The sequence below is a fragment of the Rhipicephalus sanguineus genome, chromosome 1 (genome assembly GCF_013339695.2).
Source record: "Rhipicephalus sanguineus isolate Rsan-2018 chromosome 1, BIME_Rsan_1.4, whole genome shotgun sequence".
NCBI classification, from domain to species: domain Eukaryota; kingdom Metazoa; phylum Arthropoda; class Arachnida; order Ixodida; family Ixodidae; genus Rhipicephalus; species Rhipicephalus sanguineus.
In genome coordinates, this window is record NC_051176.1 from 227,898,415 (window position 1) to 227,912,758 (window position 14,344).

Sequence of the window (14,344 nt, forward strand, 5' to 3'; positions counted from 1 at the left end):
GTTTCGCTAGAAATGACTCTGGATCTCGTTCTAACGCTGCTGGATTATTATCATTGCCATCACTTTGCTGCTGACGAAATCGCGCTGATCTGCTATTTCTTTACAAGCTTGTGCATGGTATCATATCCTGCCCTGTACTGCTCAACTGTATTAATTTCCGAATTCCACGTAAGCTGACCAGAGAGAACAGACCTTTTCATGTAACCGCCTGCCTCTGTGAGCATTCGACCATTGGCAGGATACAACGTCTTTACAATGCTTACTTTTTGGAGCTCGATGTTTTTCACAGCTCCCAGTCGTTGTTCTGCTCCGAGCTTTGCACTGTACTTACATAGCCTCGTACACTGTTGACATTTTTTTTTCTGCCTGCGCATAGTTGTATATGTGCAATTTTATGTTTTTTATCCCTGATATTTTATTATGAATGTTTGCCTTTGTTTTTTTTTTCCGTGCGCCAGTACCAAGACCTAACGGTTGTTCCTGGGCACATTAAATAAACGTTTGATTATTATTATCATTATTATTATTATTATTATTATTATTATTATTATTATTATTATTATTATTATTATTATTATTATTATTATTATTATTATTATTACTACTACTACTTCAGCGACGTCATCTGCTTTGACTGTGCAGTGCAGTACCAGATTTCTTGGTGCTTGATTGTGTCCTAGCGCTAATTATGCTTTCATAATCTTTTATTAAGGCAAATTTTAAGTTCACTTAAAGCAATTTTCCGCCTAGAACTAGTATCTTGCGGGCGCAAGTTTAATTGAAGGGCTACAAATAGAATAAATTTGCATGCATTAAAGAGCCCGTGACGGGGGCCCCTTGCTCGCGTTCGTCACTAGTTCTCATACATAATCCTCTTAATTTCAGCGGAGCTGAAAATATTACGCTAAGAAACGCTTCGCGCTCAGTCCTGCCGTTTTATTCATTTCAACGTTGAGCCTTCCTTTCCCTGCCTCTAGACATCCCTGTGGCGTAAACCTCGTGTGGCAAACTTGCTAAACAGACAATGTCGATAAACAAAGGTTGAAGAAAATCGGGACTTTGCTTGCTTGGGCGTCTTATTTATTTAACGTGCTAAAGGGATGATAAGAGGTTTGCAGCTTGCACTTTCTTTGCATAAAAGTGGATATGCATTGGCGTCCCTGCTGTCGTGGTGTAGAAGTAAAGGCGAATGGGCACAGCAGCAGTTGCAATAATAATAATAATAATAATCAATCAATCAATCAATCAATCAATCAATCAATCAATCATTTATTTAACGTGCCCAGGAACAACCGTGAGGTCTTTGTGCAGGCGCACGCAAAAATAAAATCAATAAAAATAAACAATACAATACAGACAGTCTTCAGAAATAAAAAGAGCAAAAACACGTAGACAAAGAGAAATGAACACTAAAGGGGAGGAGTAAAATAAGACAATATGAGAAATATTGAAGGGGAATAAAAAATTAGATTGCACATATACAACTATGCGGAAAGACGGAGAAGGGAAGACTTTGTACACTGTGCCATACTATGTCAAAACAGTGCAAAGCTCGGATAAAAACAGTGATTGTGGACTATGAAAAACGTCAAGATCAAGAAAATTAATATTATAAGACTTTGTATTCTGTGAACGGTAGAGTGTTGGAAGAAGCAGGCGGGTACATGAAACGGTCTGTTCTCTCTGGTTAACTTACGCGGAATTCGAAAATTAACACAATTGAGAAGTACAGGGCAGGATATGAAACCGTGGACTAGCTTGTAGAGAAATAAGAGATCAGAACGATTTCGTCGGCAGTGAAGTGATGGCAGTGATAATGACTCAGCAGTATTTGAACGATATCCAGAGTCATTTTAGCAAAGCGATGGTTATATATGCTGAGGAATTTTTTCTGGACTCGTTCAATGGTGTTACCGCTGGATTGAGCAATGCCATTCCATATCACGGACGCATACTCAAGTTGCGGAAGACATATTGCCGTGTACAATTTGTGTAGGGCCATGGGAGACCTGAATTCTCGAGATATTCTCCAAACACATCCGAGAGAACGAAGGCGCCGCATAGCAGCACGCTTAACGTGAGAAGAAAAGTTTAACGCGCTGTCAACAACAACACCAAGATCACTGATTTCATAAACCTTGCATAACGGCACAGAATTGACAAAGTATTGAAATGACACGCTAGATGTTTTGCGAGTGATAGACATGAATTTTGTCTTTGCGGTATTTAGAGAAAGGTTATTGCCGTTGCACCATTCGGAAAAAGAACACAAATCTGACTGCAACAAGCGACAGTCGTTAACTGAATGAATTTCCTTAAATATCTTGATGTCATCGGCATACAAGAGGAAAGAAGAATTACGAATGGCAAAAGAAACATCATTAACGTAAATTAAAAATAGGAGTGGGCCTAATACCGACCCTTGAGGGACCCCACTAGTCACTTTATACAAAGAAGAGGTTTGGCCATTTACGGCAACATAACAAGATCTATTGAGCAGATAGCTGTGCAAGAGATTCACAATCGACAAGTCAACGTCAAAGTTCGCAAGTTTAACCATAATCAGTGTGTGGCTGACTACGTCAAAAGCCTTGCTCAGGTCACAGTAGATTACGTCAACCTGTCCTCTCTGAGAAATAGGTGTGGAGATCTGCGTCATGAAACTAGCAAGATTTGTGGTAGTTGAGCGGCCAGCAAGAAAACCATGTTGATTTGGAATCAGTGAGTTTTTCACACTAAAAGACAATATTTTGTGAAGAGCCAGTTCGAAGATCTTTGATGTGGCACATAGTAGAGAAATCGGGCGATAATTAGAAACATCTGTCTTAGAGCCCGACTTAAATACTGGGAAAACACGAGCAGTTTTCCACATGCTAGGAAATGTGGAAGTGTCCAGGCAGTTATTAAATATCGTATTCAGTACTGGGACAAATATAGTACCATATGCTTTTAGTATGGCGGAGGGGATGCCATCTGGGCCACATGATAAGGATGGTTTTAAGCGCTTAATGCATTCGCTGATAAGATTTTCATCCAGCGACAAAGCACTGGATGAGCTAACTGCCTTGGGCTGTTGTCTGATATCAGTGCTGGAGTCTGAGGCCTTATAAACGGATGAGAAATGTGTGGCAAAACAGTCAGCGACGGCATGCACTTCTACCCCATTTGAGTCTAGTAGTCTGAAGGACTCTCCGCTTTTGCTAGACCGTTTACGCACATACTTCCAAAACTCAGCCGGCCTGTCAGAGGCGCTTTTTCTAAGAATTGAATGTACGAACTATGATCCCGTTTATATAGGCGTTTAGAGAGAGTTCGAAAAAAGCTGAACTCTTCCTTCCACTCGCTGGATGGAGAACATTTAGATTTCCTGTGTGCGTGATCTTTATGCTTCAGTGCACTGATAAGTTCAGATGAGAACCAGTGGGGATATTTACGTTGTTTAGGTGTATACTGGGGAATAAATTAAGCATGCTGCTCAGTACAAGCTCCGTAAACCGATCAACCTGGTCATCAACATTAGGTTTGTCAGTAACCTGTGACCACTCAACGGTGGACAAGTGATGATAGAGGCCCGTGTAATCACCTCGCTTGAACGCAAATCTTGGAGATTTGTTTACGTAACTGCTGTAGCTCGTTGTTTCGGCTGATGCAGATAATCTTACGTTAAGTGGTGGGTGGAATTTGTCCGGACGTACAAGAGAGATGTTGGAGCGGGAAACTTCAAGGGGTTGATCGTTTGACACACACAGGTCTAAGACGTTGCCACTGGAATTGACGACTGAATTATGTTGCACTAGGGAATTAAACGCCAGAAAGTCCAAGAGCAGGCTGCACTTTTTCTCTGTGAAATGATTGTAATGAGAAAAGGTAAGCGTGCTCCAGTCAATTCCAGGTGCATTGAAATCCCCAAGAACAATAATTCTGTGCCCACTATGAGAAGATATCACAAGTTCAATAGAAGACATGACATCGTGAAACGAGGCAGGGGAAATGCTGGGCGGTAAATAGAAGCATCCAATCAACAATTTTTCACGGCGCTCAAGGTTGATTTCTAGCCAGATCGATTCTTCGATAGTTTCTAGGTCTTTCCGTCTAACGGATTTCAGTGAATTGTCAATGGCAATCAGCACGCCACCGCCTTTCTGTTTGGTTTCACTGAAATCTCGGTCACGGCGGAAGGTGGTGTAAGTCGGGGGAAAAAAGTCCGATGAGAGAATTTCAGTGCCGAGCCAGGTTTCAGAAATAGCGATAATAGGAAAACAAGACGAAAGAACATTAGAGAAAAACTCCAGTGTCTTGGTACGCAGACCCCGAGCATTTTGGTAGAATATGTCTACGTTACACGGCACTTTCGTTTCCAGTCACTTGCTCAGAGGGATGAAGCATGTCATCGCGCAGCTCCCCACGAAATGGCTTGAAGAGGCATCCGAGGGGCCACATCGAAGGGTCATTCAGGCGTTGTAGCGTTTCCTCGTCAACTTCGATATAGAATGAAGAATATGACTGGAATCTTGTTTGAAGTCGCCGGCAGGAAATGGGAGACATATCGAATGAAGCAATATGTTTTTTGATGTCAGCAGCAGTGGTGTCCGGGCTCAGCTTCGTAACAAAAATGGCCTTTGGCCGTTGTGGCCGTTGTGGCCGCTGAGCTACAGATATAGTGGATGTCTTCAATGCTCCAAACGAGGCGGGTTTCTTCTTTCTTACACCCTCAGTTACCGCTGCAGAAGAGGCTGTCGCAGGCATCACACTGACACGCTCGGACGTGTCTACGTCACATGGCGGCGAATTCGAAGATGAAAGAATTTTGGACAGAGGCTGTTCAGAGTACGCAGGTTGCTTGGAGGTCACAGATCGGCCAACGGTCACCTGCTCTGGAGGGATAGTCCAATAAAATCACAGGCGCCTTCACTGACACGGCGGCCGTGCGGCGCGTCAGCTCCTCACGCAGGAAGCGGATCTCTGCACGAAGGGAGGCGACCACACGGGCTTGTTGTTCAACACCGCGGGAATGATCCTTGCGGAGGCGCTCGTTTTCTTCGCGTAGTTGGGATACCTCGTCGCTGAGGAACGAGATTCCCTCCAACGCGTCGAGGAGGAGGCGGCGCAGCCCGGCGAGCTCACCACCCGTAGGGGCACACGTGGAGAGGGAACCGGTTTGAGAGCAGCTGCAGGGCTCATCGCTGCACGCCGCCGAGTTGTCTTCGTTAGGCTTACCAGAAGAACTGCTCAGATCACATAAATTGCAGCAAAATGAGCGCGATCCAGACTTCAGAAGTTGCAGCTCTTCATCAGGCCAGGTTACACACTTCGCATGAACACGTTTAGAACAACTTTCACAGCGGAAAAACTGCTGCTTACCGAAAAACGGGCAGGAGCATAGCAAGCATGCATCCCGACTGGGAGCCATAATAATAATAATAATAATAATAATAATAATAATAATAATAATAATAATAATAATAATAATAATAATAATAATATTAATAATAATAACCACCTTACACACACATTACCGCGATTGTGCTTCCTATCACCGAGTATACTGAGCGTTCAGGAGAGGCTGGATTCAAGTTCTAACAGTTACTAACCTAACAGGTGTTTGAGAATGAAAACCGAAAAGTGCCCGGTGGAATCATGCATATAGGAAACATTAGTTACGTGTGGCGTACAACACTGCATGCCGCGCAGTAAGTATTTCTGTACCTCTAAAAGAGTGGAAGCATATGATACATACATGCACACTGTAAAGGACCAAAATTACTGTTGCATTATTACAGCGTTAGCAATAGGACCGTCAGCTCGGACAAAATCGTTCATTGAGTCAGCATGAAGCCGGTGGCATGTGCACAGACGCGAAGGGTGGCTGGATTGAAAGGATGGTGAAGTGGCGTTCATGAGTAAATCTGCAAATATGTATATAAATAAATAAATAAATAAATAAATAAATAAATAAATAAATAAATAAATAAATATGTTCATGTTCCCACAGTGGTATTTTAACTCGGGGCCTCTATATAGCGCTGAAGCTCCCTCTACGCCATAGGCGTACTTCTCATCTGGAGGAATAGAAACGCCTTAAGAACGTCCTGCGTGCGAGCAAGCGCGTTCAGATGGTTGGCGCGTTTTCCACAGCGCTGGCAGTTTCTATCGTGCAAGATTGGTGTTGAAACGATCGGAGCGTTTTCACAACACTGGCGGTTATGCCGCCGGTCTCCTTTCCCTCGTGCTCCAGCAGCACAGCGGCGCTGCAGGTTACACTCGTTGTACAGCGATCTCGCCAGTGCCTCAACACATTTGTTTCGCATTTGCTGCTATAAATCGACGCTGACTTTCTCACTTGGACGACTTCCTAACCTTTCATGAGAAGCCCGTCATGCTTCCTCACAACAAGCTATTTTCGAGTTTTACTTCCGGCCAGCAACAGGCAACTGCTCGTATGCGCAGACGTGCATCAAGAAAGCGAGCAGGCAGGTGGAGCGCTCGTTAAGGGAAAAGCGCGGGCAAATGAAATGAGGGAACTTTCGGGGGTTCCCTTAGGGCGAGAAAGTGCCGAGCAAACTGATCACGGCTCGGATTTGAGCTTGTCGATATGTCATCACAAGGGTGCTTATTATAACGCAGCTCATGCACACAGACACACACACAAAAAAAGAAATGCACACAGTGCTGACTCACCCCTTCCCCCCCTTCGTTTCTTTTCTGTGTATCTATTATGGTGTCTCTACTTTAATAGAAGCAAGGAAGTGAAGACACCTCTGTAAGGAAGCTCACGAAGGTGATGCGATGGGGGCTAACTGCATCAAGGCTCCCAGTATCGGGCCCCAGTATCTAATATTAAACTTTTCTATATTAAGGAGTAGTAGTTGAGTACTACCCCTTGATATGCGGAGCCAGATTTCTAATTTTTGTGAACCCTAACTTACTCATACCAATATGAAGTAACTCTGTTTTCCTGGGCTCATTTATTTATTTATTTATTTATTTATTTATTTATTATTTGTTATTTATAATTATTTGCCATTGCTATAGCAATTATATGGACACTCGGATTTTTGCCGTCACCGTCATGTCCCGGATATATATATATATATATATATATATATTGTAATGACGAAGAACGACACCGGGGCTCTGGCGCGAGAGCAGGATGCGCGAAGAAGAGAAGAACGAGGTTGAGAATAAGAACAGCCGGCCCACGAACGGGCGTTGTCTCTTGTTTCTCTGTTTCTTCATCACAATATATATATATGTATGTATATGTATATGTATATAAAGGCACAAAGAAAAATAAAGCAGAAGAAAAGAATTCCGAAGCACCTGACCGGGGATTCGAACCAGCGACCCTCGCTTCCCAGCGCGCTGTGTTAGAGAACTCAACCACGCACTATGCATGCCCCGGCGAAATAACGGTGAGCTATTTATATACACTACTGACCGCTAATGGTACCCAGACCTCGGAGGAGCTTTAGCGTGTTTTCTATCACGCAACGCTCCTACATTTTCTTTCAGTTTGAAAACTGCCCTTGAGACGCGCACGAGAAAGTTGCCCCTTTCTGTACCCACTCGTGATGTGGAACGAAAAAAAAAGAAAAAGAGAACACCGGGCGCACCTTTCGTCAGAGTCCCCCGTGTGGCATGAGAAGCAGAGGGGTCACTCCACGCGCCGTAGTTTAAGAGAAAAAAAAGAAATATCTAAGAGTGGTCTGACTCTCCATTATCGACACTTGCAGCGCGTTGCTCAAGCACAAAGACGTAACAACTCTGACATTTCTTAATTCACGCTTGTCCTGTGTATACCTGTGTTTTTTTTTTTTTTGGGCGTCCTTCTTTGTGCTTTAGCGGCGAGCTGCAAGTATCTAGCCGCTTGTCCTTCTTCGTGTGACATTCCAATTTCTTGCTCTCGCATTCATTGCTTCGTCCTTGCGGTGAAAGTGTGACTTTTTATTTATTTATTTATTTATTTATTTATTTATTTATTTATTTATTTAGAATACATCACAGGGCTTCAGAAGAAGCATTGAGTGGGTGGGGTACAGAGAAATAATTAAACAACAAAAAACGAAGCACAGGAAATGTCGACGAAGTATTATGCAAGCCTAAAGACGTAAATTTGGATGCAATTCAACCAGTAAAATTGTTATACAACATTAAAATGCCGGTTTCGTACAAGAATGTGTAAGCCCTGCCCAATGTTGTTTCTATTTGCAGAACCTACACCCCGTTCAGTAGCTCTGTCGTTTTTGACCCGCACAATCTTATTTTGATAGCTGCCGCCTGAGTACTTCAATCCTAAGGTAACGTTCTCACTTGATCTCTTGAGCTGTGCTAGTGGGCACCGTATCAGTGAACGGAACTTATTATATACTAGTTATTATATCGATGAACTCGCTTAATTAAGCAGAGGGAGCTGTGATGAAGGAAAGGCGATGAGGTTAACTAGGATTAGCCCCATTGATTGTATCCTGCATATTGTGTGTGTGTGGGGGGGGGGGGGAGAGGGAGGGAAGGCTTAAAGATGAGGAGGAGGACAGAAGTTCACAGTATTCACAGTGTGCACGAACACACGCAGTGGAGCTTTCATTATTCAATTCTTAACAAGTGGTTGCACAGGCCAGTGCACCTTAAAATGAACCGCAGCACTTTTGTGGTTTTGCGCATTGCAAACGCACAAGACCACAGTACCATCTTTATAAGGCCTGCCACGTAAGTGTACCAAAGCCGTATGAAAGCCGACCAAATGGGCAGCAGTCACATTAAATATGGCGTCAGTGGCAATATATTCCCGCACGTATACATCACTGGCGACGACGTTGAAGCAGCGCGAGTGTTTTTCGTGCAGGGCAGGGACGAAGACGACGTCGTTATCTTTCTGACGTCTGTATTTCTTTGCGGTGCTCCGCGTCCTCGTCGATCCCACGTCGTTGCAACTTATTTTACTGTGTCAGCTATGCCACGTACGTTACAAGTGACACGGACTGTGTACCATTCCTATTAGGAATAAAATATGCGTGCGTAAAGGAAACTTCTGCTTACAGACGACGTGGTAAACTTTCTTCTCACGTAAAAACCGAATAAAGTACTGTAATTTCATAGGTAGGCATATAGGCATATAGGCACCAATTAGCCGGCGTATTCCATTTCGCTAATGTGATGGTACGGGCAACATCGCTTAGATGCTCGGCTGCATCTGTTTTCGACAAAGAAGACGAGATGCTTTCGCCGTTACCATGTGTCTCACGGGAAGCTTTGTCGGCACTTTCATCCTTACCATCGAACCCACCCGCTCATCAATGGCCTGAATTTTCTTCCAATCATTTAACAAGTGAACAGGAAAGAAAAGAAAAGCGCCCGCAGATCCTGTGTGAATAGCCTGCATTAGCCTATTATAACACACGCTGAAATATTCCATTAGATCCAGCCCGAGCCAGCCATGGCAGCTTTGGCTTCTCTGAAACACTACGGCGGACAAAGCAGTGTCTGCATCCCAGTAAAGTCGCACGGCAAACGCTTTCCTCTACGCCGTTACGCATCAAAGCTCTCCTGCCTAAGCGGCTTACCGATGTGGCCCCATTTGCGGTTCCTAGACCGTTCTCGAGAATAGCCGTTACACTCTGTTATTGCGAAGCGTTTCCCATTCGAATTTCATCTTGGTCGCCCAATGGACACTGCTGTTCATCGAATGCATTTCAATGTGGCTCAAGTTCGCAGCCGAAATTCATTTCGTTGATGATGTTGACCATGCATACGGGGTGCTGAATTCGGGTGCAGTCTGCGTGGAAACGTATAAAAGCCACGCCTCTCGACTCCAGGCTGTGTCAGTGCTTGTGCGCCAGCGTTATCCTCTCAGCCACAAATGTGCAGGGGAACTATAATCCTCGCTGCTAATGAAGGCAAGCAACATGGTAGTCCCTACACATGACAGTTGACACTCTGAGCCGTTGAGAGACGCCTGGCTTGTATGCGACACTTTTACAACAAACTACACATTCCTCTTGTTATATTTAGGAGCATCGAGCTGACTATACAAAGCGCCCGCTTGCCTTCAAATATGGCGTACGATATACTTTCTCAGAAACAACATTAAGCTGCAACAACAATCGTTTGTACAAAGAAACGCACACGTAGAAGAAAAGAAACCGCGCTGTGAAGTATTAAGACCCTCAATCACAAGCTAGCGACTTGGCACAAATGATCTTGAACGGAGATAGGAAAAGCATTATGTAGGGCGCTTGAATATTTGATGTAATACTTGGGTTATATATTTATTCTACTTAGGTGCCTTCTTCATGTATATATTGTTCAGTAATTTGTCGCAAGCTGGGCTTCAATGGGACTCAAACAAAAAGCGTGTGTTTATTAGGGCACACTGTAAACCATATTACACCCATATAAGTGTTTTTGGTGTCTATAACTCACACCCATACACCCCACGGAAAGGGTGTAACAAGCAAGATTATACCCTTCTCATCGGCATACTTCATGGACTTACACCCTTTTGGATCAATTTTCGAGGGTGTAACATGAAAACTACACCATTATGGCAAAAGTGGAATGGGGTGTTTAAGCAAACATACACCCTAACACCCTTTCAAAAATATAGAATAATAATAATTGTTGTGGTTAACGTCCCAAAACGACGATATGATTATGAGAGACGCTGTAGTGCAGGGCTTCAAAAATTTCGACCACCTGGGGTTCTTTAACGTACACCTAAATCTAGGTACACGGTCCTGAAGCACTTTCGCCGCCATCCCTACCTTACAACGTGGGTCGTGCGAAGAAAGAAGACAAGATGGCCTCGCACGGGACGGTGTTCTTTCGCCGAGTGATGACAAGAACGATACCGACGTTACTGTACAAAATAAGACAAAACAACAAACGTCACTCCCGCATTGCTGGCATCAATCCTAAGCACAAGTATTCGCACGCGACTGGCCGAGCTAGGGTAGTGCTGGATAGCAGTGGCGTAGCCAGGGGGTGGCACTCCGGGCCCGTGCCGCCCCCCCCACCTCCCATTTTTTTGCCATGCCATACAGAGCACATACTGACACTCGACCACATATGCCTGCCCGGCCCCACTTCAGATCAAGGAGGTGCCGCCCTCCCCCCGAAAAAAATTTCTGCCTATGCCCCTGAGTCTGAGAATGCCGACTGAGCGCAAAAGCGCGAAAGCATGCGAAATATAATACCCGTAGCGTAGAGAGCGGCAGCTCTCCGCAGTATGAAATCACGACGTAACTCGGCGTGCGCATGCGCGCACCCGCAAGACCACGTGGTTAAGGAGAAATGTTTCTCCTCTGGCGCTCGCCGCAAGAGGGCGCAGACGGGTAAAGCGTCCGCAAAGGGAAAAGTCGCTGCTCCTTCAGAGCAGCGCAGCCCATTGCTCAATTATCGATCGCTCCTTTTTTTTTTTTTTTAGAATGCACCGCCCACTCTGTTAAAATACCACAGGCAATTGTGCTTATTTCATGCGTGCATGCTATATCGTAAAATGTTTTAGCAGTGGCTGTATGCGCACAACGATCAGAATCAAGGGAAAAAAAATGTCGCCCGCATCTTCCCACGGGGGGAACTCGAGTAAATGCGTCGCAGAGTGGTGGGGGTATCGCGTGAATGTTGCGCAATTGGGTTTCGCAGAAGCGTTCGCGCTGCCCGAGTGATGGATCCGCTGCTCGACCTTCACGAACGGTTGCTGCTTCTCGAGCACGACGTTCAGGATCCACAGCCCGTCGTTGCCGTTTCGCAGCTGCTTCTCGTTCCCCGAGTGAAGGATCCGCAGCCCGTCGTTGCCGTCTCGCAGCAGCTTCTCGTGCACGAAGTTCCGGGTCCGCAGCTCGCTTCAAACGCTTGCGTTCAGCGTCGTATGCTCGTCTCTTCGCAGCCTTGTCTTCTGCGTTGCTTGCTGTTGTTGATGCCGACGATAGTGAGGGTGGGGTAACGTTGCCTTCAATGAGTGGTGGGACGCTGATTGAAGGTACCGTTGCTTCCATCGCATCTACTCGAGTCAAGCAAAGCGTCAAGTCAAGCGAAAGCCAAGTAGAGACGCCCTTCACTGAATTCCGAGCGCGCGCTCCGCCGCTTATATACACACCGCCCGCGTTCGATCGAGAGGAGGGAGGAACGAAGAGGAGGGAGGGAGGGAGAGGGGAGGCCTGCTGCCGGCACGAGACGAGCCGAGCATGCGCAGTGGGGGTGTGGACGGCGGCCGCCGCCGCAGGTGCGACTAAGAAATGCTCCGCATTAAAAAAAAACCGGAATGTCGGTGCTCGCAGCTGTAAATTGTAACTGAGGTCTAACAGGGAAACTTCTTCACACAAATGTATTGGTGTAACATTTCAAGAAACATCCCCACACCCTACCCGTTATTAGGGTGGTTTATTTGCACATATGCCTTTCATGCGCCCTAATTTCAAATAAGGGTGTGCAAAGGGCGTTTCTATCGTATTTACACCCTCTCAAAAAAATGTCAGATGTAAGGGTGTACCAAGGGTGTTTCAGTAATCGAAACACCCTTATGGGTGTGAAAAGGTTTACTGTGCGGGGCTCTTTATTCGAGCAGTTTTCGGAAGCGACGAAAAGGCTAAAATTGAAATTATCACCGAGATGTGTGTCATTACAAATGAGATTAAAGCCTTCCTAATGCTCGCTTTTGAAGAAGAGAGAGAGATGAAAAGGGGAAGGCCAGGAGGTTAACGAGATATTAGCATCTGGTTTGCAACCCAGCAGTGAGGTGCGGAAATAAGGGCGAGAAAGGGGGTATAGAGAGAGTCGCTTTCGACTTCTTTTCGTTCCTACGCACCTAATTTGCGCTTCAGTGCTGAGTGTTCTGTCCTTACAGTTTCGTGTACACAAAGCTTCCCACGAACTATGCACATTTAGCTTAAATGTGGGTGCAGCTTTTTATGTAAATGAAACCAATCCTCGCGTAGATTGTTCGCTATCAAAAACAATCCTTCATTAATTTTACTACTATGCGCTATGAGAAAAATTATAGTCACTAATTAACGAGTGGTAATAATTATTTTGCGGCAACTTCGTCATTACTGCATAGAACGCGCTTGAAAGAGTTTGCTTCAGTTGTTTGCGGCGTACCATGTGTGCGTGGGTATTTCTTTGTGTTGCAAAAAAAAAAAAAAGAACCCTCTCAGACGGAAAGAAAAAGAAAGAAAGGGAAAAAAGAACGAATGAAAGCAAGAAAGGAGAAAAGAAAGGAAAAGAGAAAGAAGGAAAGAAAAGAAGAGAGAGAGAGAAAACGACTATATACCTTGCGTAGGGGAGCGCGGATTCGGTTAGGAAGAGACACCTCTCTTTGTGTCTTTCAGTCCCCAATCCCCTTCCCCACGCAGAGTAGCAAGTCAGCGAATTTACACACGCCGGCTAAATTCTCTGCATTTCAATAAAGAGCTCTCTCTCTCTCTCTCTCTCACAAGACAGAAAAGACGCTCACTTGCAAATGAGTTTATTCGAAAAAACTTCACACCATAAGATAAGATGTCGAACCAACTAGCCCAACAATTGACCATTTTCACTATATACCATATTTCCGCTTCCCGACCATTCCTATATAGCTCTTGAAGACGCTGCAAATCACGTTATTCGGTCCATGCAATGGCCGGTCTCGCTCATAAATATTACACGCCACCTTTCTTCGGAGCAGCGACAGTGTTTGTGTCGCTGTTTGTGTTAACCAAATCGATAACCTACATCGTTACTGCTGCTACCTTGACTCCTGGAGATTCCTTATCGGTGTCACGCACTGTCGTCGGCTGAGGCTGGGTTGAGCCCTCCGTAGACGAGGCCTCCCTGCCAGCAGAAATTTAGCGGGACATAACAATCGAAACGGCCTGTCGTGTCGATGCAACGGGCGTGTTATGCACAGAACGCGCTTAACTTGCTTACAGTCTACTTGAGCGCAGCATTCACTGACTGAAGTGCTTGCGGTGCGTGCTTGCGGGTAATGGAGGACCTTTTCTTTTGTTGAATTTGGGAGAAGTAATATGGGTTCGTCGTTTCATGTCAGGCATCCTGGTAGACAAATTCATGGGTAGGGGAAACACACGATTCGCGACCTCCTCTGTTTTTCCTCTTTTCACGTACGCAGCATTGCAGATGAACTCAAACTAGGTGCCGCGATGGCATCATTCAAGTTTTACGGCCTCTCTTTTCAACGGAGTAAATAGTAGTCGCTTAAAAGACACATAGCTGAAAATAGAATGAAAGCGGCTCACCGAAACAGGGGCATTTATTTATATAAGTGTACTATCGGCGTCTAATGAGACGCGAACAGCGAAATGCATAGCTCAAGCATTAGCAACGGTATAGCGCGCGCCGTCCAATCATC